Source organism: Somniosus microcephalus, chromosome 3, assembly GCF_052327205.1.
Source record: "Somniosus microcephalus isolate GS21.2 chromosome 3, FLI_Smic_1.0, whole genome shotgun sequence".
Lineage (NCBI taxonomy): Eukaryota > Metazoa > Chordata > Chondrichthyes > Squaliformes > Somniosidae > Somniosus > Somniosus microcephalus.
In genome coordinates, this window is record NC_140989.1 from 371053228 (window position 1) to 371069161 (window position 15934).

The following is a 15934-nucleotide window of genomic DNA, read 5'->3' on the forward strand; positions in this document are numbered from 1 at the left end:
GCTGATGTCAGGAATCACTTCTTCACACAAAGGTTTGTGTAAATCTGGAACTCACTCCCCCAAAATGCTGTGGATGCTGAGGGTCAATTGGAGCTTTCCAGACTGAGATGGATGGATTTTTGTTGGGTCAGGGGATCGAGGGATGTGGCGCAAAGGCGGGTAAATGGGGTTTAGGTACAGATCAGCCATGATCTAAATGGATGTCAGAGCAGCTTCGAGGGGCTGAATGGCCTCCTCTGGTTCCTATGTTCATGTAATGGAGGGCAGGCACGAGTGTCCCAGGGCTTTGCATGTCTTTCCATACATTCTGTCCACATTAAGATACAGCAAACTACAGGCACAGACATAGACTGTGAAATAGGAACATGAGGTCATCATGACCCCTCTTGCACTTCTTCCCACAAGTACCTGGGCATTCGTTAAACCAACATCTTATCAAATGAACGACAGTCTGAGGAAACCCCTGTGCTCACTCACCTACACTGGCTCCCCGTCCAGCAACACCTCAATTTACAAATTCTCATCCTGGTGTTCAAATCCCTCCATGACCTCACCCCTCCCTATCTCTGTAACCTCCTCCAGACCCACAACCCTCCGAGATCTCTGCGCTCCTCCAATTCCGCCCTCATGTCCATCTCCAATTTTAATCGCTCCACCATTGGTGGCCGTGCCTTCAGCTGCCTGGGCCCCAAGCTCTGGAATTCCCTCCCTAAACCTCTCCGCCTCTCTCTCCTCCTTTAAGACGCTCCTTAAAACCTACCTCTTTGACCCAGCTTTTGGTCACCTGACCTAATATCTCCTTATGTGTCTCGGTGTCAAGTTGTGTCTGATAATCGCTCCTGTGAAGCGCCTTGTGTAAGAGCCGCAAAATTGAACATTGTATTATAAGGGTCCTTTGGCAGAAGAGGCCTTGTTTTAAAGACTGTTTTGAAAGAAGCCCAGGAAAAAGGGGCATATAAAATGGCCGCCAGACCCCGTGACTAGCTTTTTGGGCACTTTAAAATGGTTCCTGCAGTCCCCATACAGCCTTTGTGGATTCAACCCACAGTAAGTTCTGGAAGCCGTTTCTGAGAAAACAAAACCAGACAGAACCACATACATATAGATTGGATGCAGATCCAGTCAGATCGGCCTGTAGATAAAGGCCATCTAAATGTTTACCCAGACAAAGGGAAACAGTTTTATATTCATAAGGGGAACATCAAAGACCCATTAAAGACATCAAGAGGACATTCAAAACAATGCAGGGTCATTTCAGACCAGAGATGGCCATCACCGGCCATCCCGAAAGCAGTTTAAATATAATAACTACCCCGCTGTGTAACAAGCCCGCCAAAAGTTAAACAAAGACTAACCTTGATTTGGCGGGAGATAAAGGCTTCTCTTGAGAAGTATATTTGGGGAACCCGGGGTAGCTATCAGGAGGCTCATCATCCTCCTTCACAGATCACCAGCTCGGAAGGATTGAAGAAGAAGAAAACGAGGCAGCCACCAAGAAGGTGGTTCGAGTCTGCGTCCCGCCCCGGGGTAACCATCGGGAGATTGTCAACAAACCCCGGGCCGCTGACAAGACCAAGGGCAGCAGCCCTACAGAAGAAACCCATATGAAAATGGTAACCAGCTAGAGACCCCTCTAACCGTGGTCTCCGTCCCCGCCGACGTCCAGGCCTGCCAGTGTCCAGCCTGCCCATGACCTTCACCTCGAGGAGAGAGAGAGAAGTGTAGCGCAGCTCACTGTGGCTCCACTGACCACGCGGAAACAGGACACCTGAGGGGATCAAAATGCAGACTTGTTTCAAAACTCTATACTTTTCCAACTGGATTGGTGAGCATGTTTCTGGCCCTTCATAATCGGATCTAGACCGGTTTAAGGGGGTGGGCATTTTGGGTATAATTAACATGAGTTGTTGTCCCTCGATATTCCGTGTGTTTCCCCATTTCATGGTGACTTTTGTAAAGTATAATATGCCTGTATCTATTTTAGTTAGTATTGTATTTTGATTTGTTTTTCCCTCCCATGTACCCTCTTATTTGCTTGCATTTGATTTGTTTTTCCTTATGCAATAAAATTTCATTTTGTTTCATTAAACTTGGTCTATAAGAGTATTCTCTGCATTGTAGTTCCTGCATCTAAGTCCAGTGTCTAGAACCTAAGGGGTGAGTGGGTCGAACCACTCAAGGTTTTACTGTGCAAGGGGGAGAGAGAGGCATCTAGAGAGAGAAACCTCTGCGATCCAGAGAGGAGAAACCCCTTACACTTGGGACGTGTTACTATGTTAAAGGCGCTATATAAATGCAAGTTGTTGTTATTCTGATCACTAGTTTAGGATGGTTAAGGGTGGTTACAATGGTTATTAATAAGATCCGTTTTTCATTTTTCACGTCTACTTAAGTTGTATATTTTGCATGTTGTCAATTCAGCTCCTTCGATCATTGTAAGCGGTCAGTGATTAATGAGACCAGACTCTGGCCAAGTCAGAAATAATTCCTCTGGCCCTGATTGCTCTTTAAAGAAACATTGCATTTTTAGATATATTTGTAATCTATTTTTAGCCCCTGCACCCTATTAATTCTAAAACTAAACTAGAAAAAGCTGAAAATACAGAGCGGGCTTTGCTTTGTAATTATTCATTCTCGGGATGTGTGTATCCCTGGCAAGGCTGGGATTGAGCACCATAACCCCTGTAAAGCCATTCGGCCCATCGTGCCTGTGCCAGCTCTTTGAAAGAGCTCTCCAATTAAACCCACTTCCCTGCTTTTTCCCCAGAGCCCTGCAAATCTTGCCTTTTCAAGTATTTCTCCAATTCCCTTTTGAAAGTTACTATTGAATCTGCTTCCACCGCCCTTTCAGGCAGCGCATTCCAGATCACAACAACTCACTGTAAAAACATTCTCCTCATCTCCCCTCTGGTTCTTTTGCCAATTCCCTTCACTCTGTGTCCTTTGGTTACCGACCCTCCTGCCACTGGAAACAGTTTCTCCTTATTTACTCGATCAAAACCGTTCATAATTAAATCTTCCCACAACGTTCTCTGCTCTAAGGAGAACAACCCCAGCTTCTCCAGTCTCTTTCAGACTGTTCTTTCCAACAGGACATTGAAAGTGCACAACGTTGTTAAGAAGGAGATAGATAGATTTCTAGACACAAAAGGCATCAAAGGGTATGGGGAGAGAGCGGGAATATGGTATTGAGATAGAGGATCAGGGGAGCAGGACCACCCCAGCCCGGCAGAGAGAGATGTGCTCAGGATGTAAGCAATACTACAGGCAGAGACAATCCATTGAGAGACATAAAGCAGATGCTCAGCATCATCTGCTCCTGCCTTATGGATCAGGAAGCATAATGACTAGCCCTTTTCACAACTGAAAAAAAAAAGGGGTAGGATTGTTAGAAAGAGTTGCAGCTATATATTCTCAGCATTTATAGACAGTTGAAATGTTCTTTTTTCCTCATTTAACACGACAAACACATACACACCTATCATAGTAAAAGACCAATCTCAGCATGAAATCCTTGTGCATCTCAACCTGGAATATCCAAGGCCTACGCTCTTCTGTGCTTGGCCTGAAGAGCAGGACCCCAGAGTTCCTAGATGAAATCAAAGATCTGGACATTATCTTTTTGCAAGAAACCTGGTGTAGAGGAGAAGGGGCCACTGGTTGTCCCCCTGGGTACACAGAGCTGGTGGTCCCCTCCAATAAACTGCCAGGAGTAAACCAGGGCAGAGACTCTGGAGGCATACTGATTTGGTTTAAAGCAGAGCTTAGGAATTACATTGAATTTATTAAAAAGGGCGAAAACCACTTATGGCTCAAGATTAAGAAAGACATAATTTCTAGCATGCAAAATGTTTTCATTTGCGCAATCTATATCCCCGCTATAGAATCCCCGTACTTCAAAGAGGACACCTTCTCCAACATTGAGAGAGAGATTAACCATTTCCAGGCCCAGGGGAACGCGTTGATCTGTGGTGACCTCAACTCAAGAACTGGTGAAGAACCAGACTTTATCAGTACTCAGGGGAATAATTACATATTTGGGAATAACCATTTTGATCTCCCTTTTCATTCACACAGGAATAACTACGACAAACAGACAAATGCAAACGGAAAACAGCTCCTGCAGCTCTGTCGAAGCCTGGGTCTGTACATTGTCAATGGTAGGTTCAGAGGAGACTCCCTAGGAAGATCGACCTATTCTTCACCTCTTGGCATCAGCACCGTAGACTATATGATTACAGATCTGGACCCATCCTCTTTCAGAGCATTCACAGTCAAACCACTAACACCACTGTCAGATCACAGCCAAATTACTGCGTATCTTAAAAGGACAGAAAGAACCAACACAGAAACACAGCCCAGTAAGCTGTACAACATTAAAAAATCCTACAGATGGGCCCAAAACAGCACGGAAAAATACCAGAAAGCAATTAGCAGTCAATCAACTCAATCTCTCTTGGACACCTTTCTGGAAAACACATACACTCACGATAAAGAAGGCGTAAACCTGGCAGTGAATAACCTAAATAATATTTTTGATAATTTGGCATCAATGTCGAACTTGAAATCTCGCAAGGGTAAACACAAAACACAAAACCACGAAAAATGGTTTGATTCAGACTGTCATAACATGAGGAAAAAACTCAGAAAAATATCAAACCAAAAACACATACAACCAGAAAATGAGGAATTACGCCTTACTTATGGTCAGGCACTAACACAGTACAAAAACACACTCAGAACCAAGAAAGAACAGTATATTAAGAATAAACTCAGCTCCATTGAGGAATCTATTGATTCTAATTGTTTCTGGGACAACTGGAATACATTACACAAAAAGCAACACGACGAATTGCCCATTCAAAATGGAGACACATGGGAAAACCATTTTGAAAAATTATACCAGAAAAACACACTAAGCCCAGAGCAAGATGAAATATGTAAAGAATTGGAAAAGCTAGAACTGGCCATAAAAGATTACCAAAACCGTTAGACTCCCCAATAACTGAAAAAGAGCTATTTGAAAAATTCACGGACCTGCGACCAAGAAAAGCTTGCGGTGCAGATGGCATCCTAAACGAGATGATTAAACACACGGATGATAAAATAAAATTGGCTATCCTAAAACTCTTCAACTTGGTTCTGAGTGTCGGTTACTTCCCTGATATCTGGAACAAAGGACTCATAACGCCCATATACATAAGTGGAGACAAAGTTGACCCAAATAACTATTGAGGCATCTGTGTGAACAGTAACCTGGGGAAGGTATTCTGTAGTATCATAAACCAAAGACTTATAAACTTCCTTGAGGAGCACAATGTCTTGAGTAAAATCCAAATTGGATTCTTACCAAATTATAGAACGTCGGATCATATTTTCACCCTACACACCCTAATTGACAAACATGTTCACCAAAACAAAAGCAAAATTTTTGCCTGCTTTATAGATTTCCAGAAGGCTTTCGATTCTATTTGGCATGACGGTCTATTCTTAAAACTTATTGAAAGTGGTGTAGGGGGAAAAACATATGATGTAATTAAATCAATGTATACAAACAATAAATGTGCAGTTAGAATTGGAGACAAACAAACAAAATATTTCTCACAGGGGCGTGGCGTGGCGCAGGGCTCGCCTATCTCACCAACACTCTTTAATATTTACATAAATGAATTGGCAAAACTACTTGAACAATCTACAGCACCTGGCCTCACCCTATATGACTCCAAGGTTAAATTCCTCCTCTATGCAGATGACCTGGTTCTGCTCTCGCCAACTGAGGAGGGTCTACAGCAGAACCTGGATCTGCTAGAGTCATTCTGTCAGACCTGGGCCCTGACAATAAACCCCCAAAAAACCAAAGTTCTTGTGTTCCAGCAAAGATCCAGACATCAGGGACCCAGAATAAACTTCACACTAGGAGCAACTAAAATTGAACAAACTACAAATTACACATACTTAGGCTTAAAAATCAGTTCTACAGGAAATTTTCAATTGGCTGTGAATGAAATGAAAGAGAAAGCAAAAAGGGCTTTCCATGCCATTAAAAAGTCAATCCAAATAGAAATTCCAATTGGCATTTGGCTCAAAATTTTAAAATCAGTAATTGAACCAATTGCACTCTATGGCAGTGAGGTGTGGGGTCCGCTAACACAACAAGAATTTGCAAAATGGGACAAACACCCAATTGAGATCCTACATGCAGAATTCTGTAAAAGTATCCTCCGGACTCAGAGGAAAACCGCAAACAATGCATGCAGGGCAAAACTAGGCCAATATCCACTACTAATTAATATCCAAAAAAGAGCCATCAAATTTTGGAAACACCTAAAAATGAGCAACCCCCACTGCTATCATTACGAAGCCCTGAAATGCCAAGAGATGATCATAGAGAAGAGTCCCCTCAGTCAACTGGTCCTGGGACTCAGTGAAGTAACTACCAACACTAATAATAATAACCAGCCCCAGGACAGTGACACCCTAGCACAGAGAATTCGACCCAACACAATTATCATTAAACAAAAGGAAAAATACTTGACATATTGGACAGAAACGACAAAAACCCAAAACAAACTCGATTGCTATTTGGCCCTAAACAGACAATACACCATGGCTGAATACCTGACCATGGTAAAAGATAGCAAACTGAGAAAAACCTTGACAATGTACAGACTTAGTGAGCATAGCCTGGCCATCGAAAAAGGCAGACACAGGCAGACCTGGCTGCCCAGAGAGGACAGGATATGCTCTCACTGCAGTCAGGGAGTGATGGAGACAGAGATGCACTTCCTCACAACTTGTGGAAACTATCAGGACATAAGGGGGATTTTCTACCCAAAATTCATAAAAATATGCCCTGAATTCAAAAATTTGAATGACCAGCAAAAACTCCCATATCTATTAGGGGAACAGAGAAAATGCGTAACGTTAGCGGCAAACTATGTCACAGCTTGCCATAAGCAGAGGGACAACCAGTGACCAGTAAATCTAAGAAAAGATTATATGCATATTATGTGTGTGTATATTTATGTATACATGGGTATATTTGTCTATACACTGTATGTCTAGATCTGCGTTTATGTGTTCAATCATACATGTTTTTCTGTGCTTTGGCAACATAAGATGTATCTTGTCATGCCAATAAAGCAAATTGAATTGAATTGAATAGAGGATCAGCCATGGTCATATTGAATGGTGGAGCAGGCTCAAAGGGCCGAATGGCCTACTCCTGCTCCTATGTTCCTATGTTTCTATGTTTCTATGTCATGGATTCTGGAAAACCCTGGGATTCCGTCCACCAAGGTAACCTTTCAAACTTGGGTGCCATGATTTGATTGGGCTTGAATTGGCTGAAAATTTGGATCTTAGTTACGACCTATGCCTTAACTATGGTGCAGAAATTCCAGGAAATTATGACATGATTGACATTTCCAGGCCATAATATGCCGGGACTTCTGTGTGGCTCCTCAGAGATAACCCCCGCCCCCCCCAAAGAAAACATTGGGACATTTTGTACAATGAAAATATTCTGAAAGGTAACTTTTTCCAAAAGCTTCCATCTAGATTTAAATTGTGAGGAGACAGCTGTTTGAGAGTGAGAGCTGTGTCAGTGCCCCCAGAGTACTTAGCGTGGTATTAGAGAATAGAATTAAAGAATCAATAATGTATTAACTCTAGTCACATGAGACTGAGAACTTACCTTATAGAGTGAAAGATCTCCTATTTATATATCACCTCTCACAGGGTGTAACCATGTACATTCGAAGCGTGCTGACACATGTCTTGTAGGCAGATGCCCAGCCACATTAAGACCCCACAAATAGCCACGAGATGAAAGAAAGAACAAAATTGCACATTTTACCCTATCGCAGCCTTCTGTTCAAATTCCTTCATGGTCTCACCACTCCCTATCTCTGTAACGTCCTCCAGCCCACAACCCTCCGAGATCTCTGTGCTCCTCCAATTCTGGCATCTTGCACATCCCCGATATTATCCCTCCACCATGCTGTAGAAATTAACGGGGATGGAGTTATAACTGGGGTTATTGCTTCTCGCCAGTCAGAAGTATCTGAGCTGCTCCAGAGCCCCGTGCGGTTTCGAATCGCTCCCCTTTTCTTGGTTCTGACTGCCGGACTTATTCAGTAGCAATGTGGACAAAACGAGACTTGTGGTTGGGTGCAAAGAAGACCAGTATTTATTGAAATAAAAAGAAATAAATTGAAAATAATCAATACAGCACACTTATGCTTAATAAAGCACTTTTACTTAATACAGTACACTTTTACTTACTACAGCACTCTTTTGCTTAATACAACACTCTTTTACTTAATACAGCACTTTTACCTAGTGCAGCAGACTTTTGCTTAATACAGTACACTTTTGCTTATTACAGTACACTTTTGCTTAGTCCAACACTCTTTTACTTAATACAGCACTTTTACCTAGTGCAGCACACTTTTGCTTAATACAGCAGACTTTTCTTAGTACAGCACTTTTACTTAATAGGGGAGAGGAAACAGACACATCGAGGGAAAATTGACTAAAATTACAATTTTAACAAAATTTCCCTTAATTCCCACCCCTAATACCTATCTAAGTTGCCTTGTAATGGGCCAGAAAATCTATGCTCACTAGTGAAATGGCTGCTCCGTGTCCCTGCGGTCTGTATTCTTCACCGCCCCGAAGTAGAGATACCCCAGTATTTAAAAGTAACTGCTGGTATTCCATTTCTTTGGGCGGGCTTCCTGAGCAGTTCTTCTGTAGGCAGAGCATGGAGGTGAGGTGGCAGAGAGAGAGAGAGATGGCTTCCTGAGAGGCTATTTTATACCCATTGGGAGCCATAATCTTCTCGCCCAAATCCCGATGTATCTGGGCTATACAAAAGGGGATCGATCTCTCCCCATTGACCGTGATGGGTTTTAATGTATTACCCCATTCATTGACTGGTTTGAATAAAGCTGTCTTAGTTTGAAAAAAAATGTCTGTTTCCTTAACTGCTGAGTAAACAGCCCTTGGATGTTAGTGTATACAAATTCATTGTCCTGCGGCCACCGCCCAACTGCAATTGATTGACAGTCTCAAGTACTTAATCTAAAGGAGAGGACATATAAATTGGCCAGAAAAAGCAATAATCCTGAGGATTGGGAGCAGTTTGGGATTCAACAAAGGAGGACAAATGGATTAATTAAGAAAGAGAAAATAGAATATGAGAGTAAGCTTGCAGGGAACATAAAAACTGACTGTAAAAGCTTTTATAGATATGTGAAGAGAAAAAGATTGGTGAAGTCAAGCGTAGGTCCCTTGCAGTCAGAATCAGGGGAATTTATAATGGGAAACAAAGAAATGGCAGGCCAACTAAATACATACTTTGGTTCTGTCTTCACAAAGGAGGACACAAATAACCTCCCAAAGATGCCGGGGAACATAGGGTCTGATGATAGGGTGAAACTGAAAGAAATCAGTATTTGTAGGGAAATGGTGTTAGGAAAATTGATGGGACTGTAGGCCGATAAATCCCCAGGGCCTGATAATCTACATCCCAGGATACTTAAGGAAGTGGCCCTAGAAATAGTAGATGCATTGCTGGTCATCTTCCAGAACTCGATAGACTCTGGAACCGTACCCATGGATTGGAGGGTAGCTAATGTTACCCCACTATTCAAAAAAGGTGGTAGAGAAAAAGCGGGGAATTATAGACCAGTGAGCCTGACATCGGTAGTGGGGAAAATGCTAGAGTCCATTATGAAAGATGTAATAGCAGAGCACTTGGAAAGCAGTGACAGGATCGGACAAAGTCAACATGGATTTACAATAGGTAAATCATGCTTGACTAATCTACTGGAATTTTTTGAGAATGTAACCGGTAAAATAGATACGGGAGAACCAGTGGATGTGGTGTATTTGGACTTTCAGAAGGCTTTCGATAAGGTCCCGCATAAGAGATTAGCGTGCAAAATTAAGGCACATGGGATTGGGGGCAAGGTATTGACTTGGATAGAGAACTGGTTGGCGGACAGAAAGCAAAGAGTTGGAATAAACAGGTCGTTTTCCGAGTGGCAGGCAGTGACTAGTGGGGTACCGCAAGGATTGGTCCTAGGACCCGAGTTGCTTACAATATATTTTAATGATCTGGATGAGGGAATTGGATCTAATATCTCCAAATTTGCAGACGACACAAAGCTGGGTGGGAGGGTAAGCTGTGAGGAGGATGTCGTGAAACTCCAGTATGATTTGGACAGGTTGGGTGATTGGGCAGAAACATGGCAAATGCACTATAATGTGGATAAATGTGAGGTTATCCACTTTGGTGGCAAAAACAGGAAGGCAGATTATTATTTGAATGGCAATAGATTGGGAGAAGGGGAAGTGCAAAGAGACCTGGGTGTTCTTGTGCACCAGTCGCTGAAGGTAAGCATGCAGGTGCAGCAGGCGTTTAAGAAGGCAAATGGTATGTTGGCCTTCGTAGCAAGAGGGTTCGAGAACAGGAACAAGGATGTCTTGCTGCAGTTGTACAGGGCCTTGGTGAGACCACACCTTGAGTATTGTGTGCAGTTTTGGTCGCCTTACCTGAGGAAGGATGTTCTTGCCATGGAAGGAGTGCAGCAAAGATTCACCAGGCTGATACCTGGGATGGCAGGAATGACGTATGAGGAGAGATTGTGTCGATTGGGCTTATACTCACTGGAGTTTAGAAGATTGAGAGGGGATCTCATCGAAACCTATAAAATTCTGTCAGGCCTGGACAGACTAGATGCAGGAAGGATGCTTCTAATGGCCGGGGTGTCCAGAACCAGGGGTCATAGTCTAAGGATAAGGGGTAAGCCATTTAGGACTGAAATGAGGAGGAATTTCTTCACCCAGAGAGTGGTGAACCTGTGGAATTCTCGGCCACAGAGGGCGGTGGAGGCCAGTTCATTAAATATATTCAAGAAAGAGTTGGATATATTTCTTAAGGCTAAAGGGATCAAGGGATATGGGGAGAAGGCAGGGACAGGGTACTGAATTTGGGTGATCAGCCATGATCTCATTGAATGGCAGAGCAGGCTCGAAGGGAAAAATGGCCTACTCCTGCTCCAATCTTCTATGTTTCTATGTTTCTTGAGTCAACATTGTAGAGAGTTCGTGTAAACAAAGTTCTTTGTTCATGTTGCAGCTTCCCAAACCGTATTTGATTGACAGTTTAAATACCTCATTACTTCAGAGGCTGGGTATTTTTTTTCAAATCCTATATCAGCCATCTTTGATTTTCCTTCCACATACACACAGGCTGTGTTGTGTCTTTTGGCACGAGGCCGGACAGCCATCTTTGATTTTCCTTTTCACATACACACAGGCTGCCTTTTTTTTTCTTCTGCCAGGAGGCCTGACAACCATTTTTGATGCCCTGGATTTTTAATGTATATGCTACCCAGGTTTTCTTTAATCAAAAATATAATCTTCGGGGCTGTAGAAATTTTGGAAATTCTTGCGAAACCTTACAGTCCCCCATCGGATACTAAAACTTGCTTGTAATATCCCGTCCAAAGGTGAGCAATAATTTCTGACCCCCCACAAACAACCTTCCCTTATACTTATCTATATCTATCTTTGATCCCCCGACACCTCCACCTCCATCTCCCCTACCCAGAGAGAATCGCAGTACACGGTAGGCATCTATCGACAGAAAAACATGATTAGTACACTGAGGGGTCCAATGCCCCTGCACCACTGAGTATTTACAATAATTCAAGCATGGAGCGGTCCACTGCCCCTGCACCACTTGTGACATAGTTTTAACACGATGCAACATCTTTAATGGGATTACCACCAAGCCAAAACATATCTGTAAAATAAACAAGTGGAAGAAAACGAGCTTCCCTTTTTTTAAAAAATGCAATTGCCTGACTCTTCAATAAATGCCACCATCCTTCAGCCATAAATGGATTTCAAACTTTCATAATATACAAACACAACATAAGAACATAAGATAAGAACATCAGAAATAGGAGCAGGAGTAGGCCAATCGGCCCCTCGAGCCTGCTCCGCCATTCAATAAGATCATGGCTGATCTGATCCTAACCGCCAATCCACTATCACAGAACCATCTCCTGAATCTAACAGAATTAGGCACACGAAGTAGGAGCAGGATCAGGCTACATGGCCCCTGGGCCCACTCCGCTACCCACAGGGCCATGACCATTCCGCACCTAGACTCATGTCCAAATTCCTGCCCGCTCCCCGTAACCCTTAATTCCCTTTACTTCTAGGAAACTGTCTATTTCTGTTTTAAATTTATGTAATGATGTAGCTTCTACAGCTTTTTGGGGCAGCATATTCCATGGACCTACCACCCTCTGAGTGAAGTAGTTCCTCCTCATCTCAGTTTTGAAAGAGCAGCCACTTATTCTAAGACTATGCCCCCAAGTTCTAGTTTCACCCATCATCGGGAACATCTTCCCCGCATCCACCTGATCCAACCCCTTCACAATCTTATATGTTTCAATAAGATCGCCTCTCATTCTTCTGAACTCCAATGAGTAGAGTCCCAATCTACTCAACCTCTCCTCATATGTCCATCCCCTCATCCCCGGGATTAACCGAGTGAACCTTCTTTGTACTGACTTGAGAGCAAGTATGTCCTTTCTTAAGTATGGACACCAAAACTGTACGCAGTATTCCAGGTGCGGTCTCACCAATACCTTGTACAACTGAAGCAATACCTCCCTATTTTTATAGTCTATCCCCCTAGCAATGAAAGCCAACATTCCATTGGCCTTCTTAATCACTTGCTGCACCTGCATACTAACCTTTTGAGTTTCGTGCACCAGGACCCCCAGATCCCTTTGTACTTCAGTACTTTCCAGTTTCTTGCCATTAAGATAATAACTTGCTCTACGATCTTTCCTGCCAAAGTGCATAACCTCACACTTTCCAGTATTGTATTCCATCTGCCAAATCTCTGCCCATTTACTTAGCCTGTCTATGTCCCCTTGCAGGTTTTTTATGTCCTCCTCACTCACTACTTTCAGTCCCATCTTAGTATCATAGAGTCATAGGCCTAGAAATTCAGTTGCGTTCGCCAGCCGTTAGCGCCATAAGAGGAGTAGATCTCGAGCGCTAGGCACTTAGCGGCCGGGCGCAGAATGATCTGCGCCTACGCCCAACTTCAGTAGACATTTAGCACCGGCGCAAAGTGTTTGCGCGCGCTCAGCTGCGCGCGCAACTTATGACGGCATTTCGTCGTGCAACGCCGTTTGTGCGCCCCAAACCGGAACTTCAGTGGCGCCCGCCCAATGTGGGCGTGGCGCTGTTAAGAACTGTGAAGTGGAACGCAGCAGAGGCCCTGCGGGCCTCGGGGAGCGCTAATTAAAGGGCACTTAGACTGAACTGTAAAGGCCAGCCATTTTGCTGCAATGACTTTAGTGCAACGGATTTCTGGACAGAGACCAAGGAAGAGACCTTACTGATTTGGGCCAACATAGGAGAGGTATTTTTGGCTTCTGGCCAGAGCTTGGAAATTTGACTCATTGTGATTTCACTGTTTGCAAGTATATTATGGGGGCTGCATGGGGTTCCAACCCTCAGTTCCAGCATTATGTGCAAAGGGCTCGCAGACGCTGTGTGAGAGGGGCAGCCATGCCTAGACGCAAAGGGGCCATCAGGCGTCGGCAACGTAGGCCTTACCCACTCAGGGAATACCGCCACCAGGTGTCCTATCTCACCATGACTGCCGCGCAGTGTGTTAAGAGGCTGCGCTTCAGAAGGGAGGTGGTTGCAGAGATCTGCCAGCTGCTTCACAGAGATCTGCGTCCACAGCTGATGTGCAGGACGTCTCTGTCGGTGGAAGTGAAGGTCACGGTGGCTCTGAACTTTTATGCAAGCGGCTCCTTCCAAGCCGCTGCTGGGGACATAGCTAACATCTCCCAGTTCGCCGTGCATCGCTGCATCCGGCAGGTCACCGATGCCCTTTTCACAAGGAGACACCAATTCATCTCCTTCCCCATGACCCTAGAGAGGCAGGAGCAGTGTGCAGTCAGATTTGCGAGGATCGCCGACTTCCCCATGGTGCAGGACGCCATTGACTGCACGCATGTGGCTTTGCGGGCACCTATTGACAATGCCGAGGATTACCGCAACCGGAAGGGCTACCATTCCCTCAATGTACAGCTGGTGTGTGACCACAGGCAGCGCATCCTAGCTGTCAATGCCCGCTTTCCAGGCAGCAGCCACGATGCATTTATCCTGCGCCAGACTACTGTGGCTGACATGTTCCAGGCACAGCCTCCCCCAAGAGGATGGCTTATCGGGGACTGATATACCTATCAATTCATCCAATGAAAAGCGACGAGTTAAGAAAGTAACTATAGGTTTTTATTGGCTAAATAACAGAGCCCACCCTCGTGGGTGATCGGATCCAACAAGGAGGAATACCAGCCAGTCGACCACCTTTATACCTGGGCAGGTAGGTGGAGCCATGGGCGGAGTCAGCAGTGGTCAGCCCAGGTATAACAGTGTGACAAGAGGCGACCTCATATAGTGATACAACAGTGTGAACAGTGATAACCATAGAGTAACGATATAACAGTGATAACTATAGTGTAACGATAGTGAATGATAAAAGTGGTTTACCACATTCACCCCTTGTTTAGATTTGAGTCCGGTGGGGTGAAGTGTACTACCAGTTCTGGTATGTCAGTCTGTCCGGAGGCCTCGTAAGCCTTTCTGATCGTCGCAGCGGCGGTGTTGCATTATCCGGTGTTAATGCTGGTGTCTGCGTGGTCGGCGAAGGCTCGTGGGGTTCCGGCATGCCGTCTACCTGGGCTGGAATTGGGGGGGTGGTGGGGGCGGGTGAAGGTGGTGTCTCCGGAGTGCCCGAGGGTGCGAGGTCTCGTAAGGAGACTGTGTCCTCCCGCCCGTCTGGGTATGCCACATAGGCGTACTGGGGGTTGGCGTGCAGGAGGTCCATCCTCTCGACCAGGGGGTCCGTTTTATGGGCCCTCACGTGCTTTCGCAGCAAGACTGGCCCCGGAGAGGTCAGCCAGGTTGGTAGAGTGGTTCCCGTAGTCGACTTCCTGGGGAAAACAAACATTCGTTCATGGGGGGTGGCGTTAATGGCAGTGCAAAGTAGTGACCGGGTGGAATGCAGCGCTGCCGGGAGGACTTCCTGCCAGCGGGAGGTTGGGAGGCCCTTAGACTTTAAGGCTAAGAGGACGGCCTTCCAGACAGTCGCGTTCTCTCTTTCCACCTGGCCGTTCCCTCGGGGGTTGTAGCTGGTGGTCCTGCTTGCGGCAATACCTCTCGCTAATAGGAACTGACGGAGTTCCTCGCTCATGAAGGAGGAGCCCCGGTCACTATGTATATAGTTTGGGAACCCAAACAAGGCGAAGAGGTCGTTCAGGCATTTAATGACCATGGTACTGGTCATGTCTGGGCAGGGGAAGGCAAAAGGGAAGCGGGAGAACTCATCAACAATGTTGAGGAAGTACACATTACGGTCAGAGGACGGGAGGGGCCCCTTAAAGTCGATGCTCAGGCGCTCGAAGGGGCGGGTGGCCTTGATCAGGCTTGCTCTATCCGGCCTAAAGAAGTGCGGTTTGCACTCGGCACAGGTCTGGCAGTTCCTGGTCATGGTCCTGACCTCCTCGATGGAGTAGGGCAGGTTGCGGGCCTTAATGAAGTGGTAAAGTCTGGTGACCCCGGGGTGGCAGAGGTCGTTGTGGAGGGTCTGAAGTCTATCACTTTGCGCGCTGGCGCATGTAATTCGTGACAGAGCATCAGGGGGTTCGTTCAGCTTACCTGGCCGGTACAAGATATCATAATCATAGGTGGAGAGCTCGATTCTCCACCTCAAGATCTTGTCATTCTTGATTTTGCCCCTCAGCTTGTTATTAAACATAAAAGCGACCGAACGCTGGTCGGTGAGGAGGGTAAATCGTATGCCTGCCAGGTAATGCCTCCA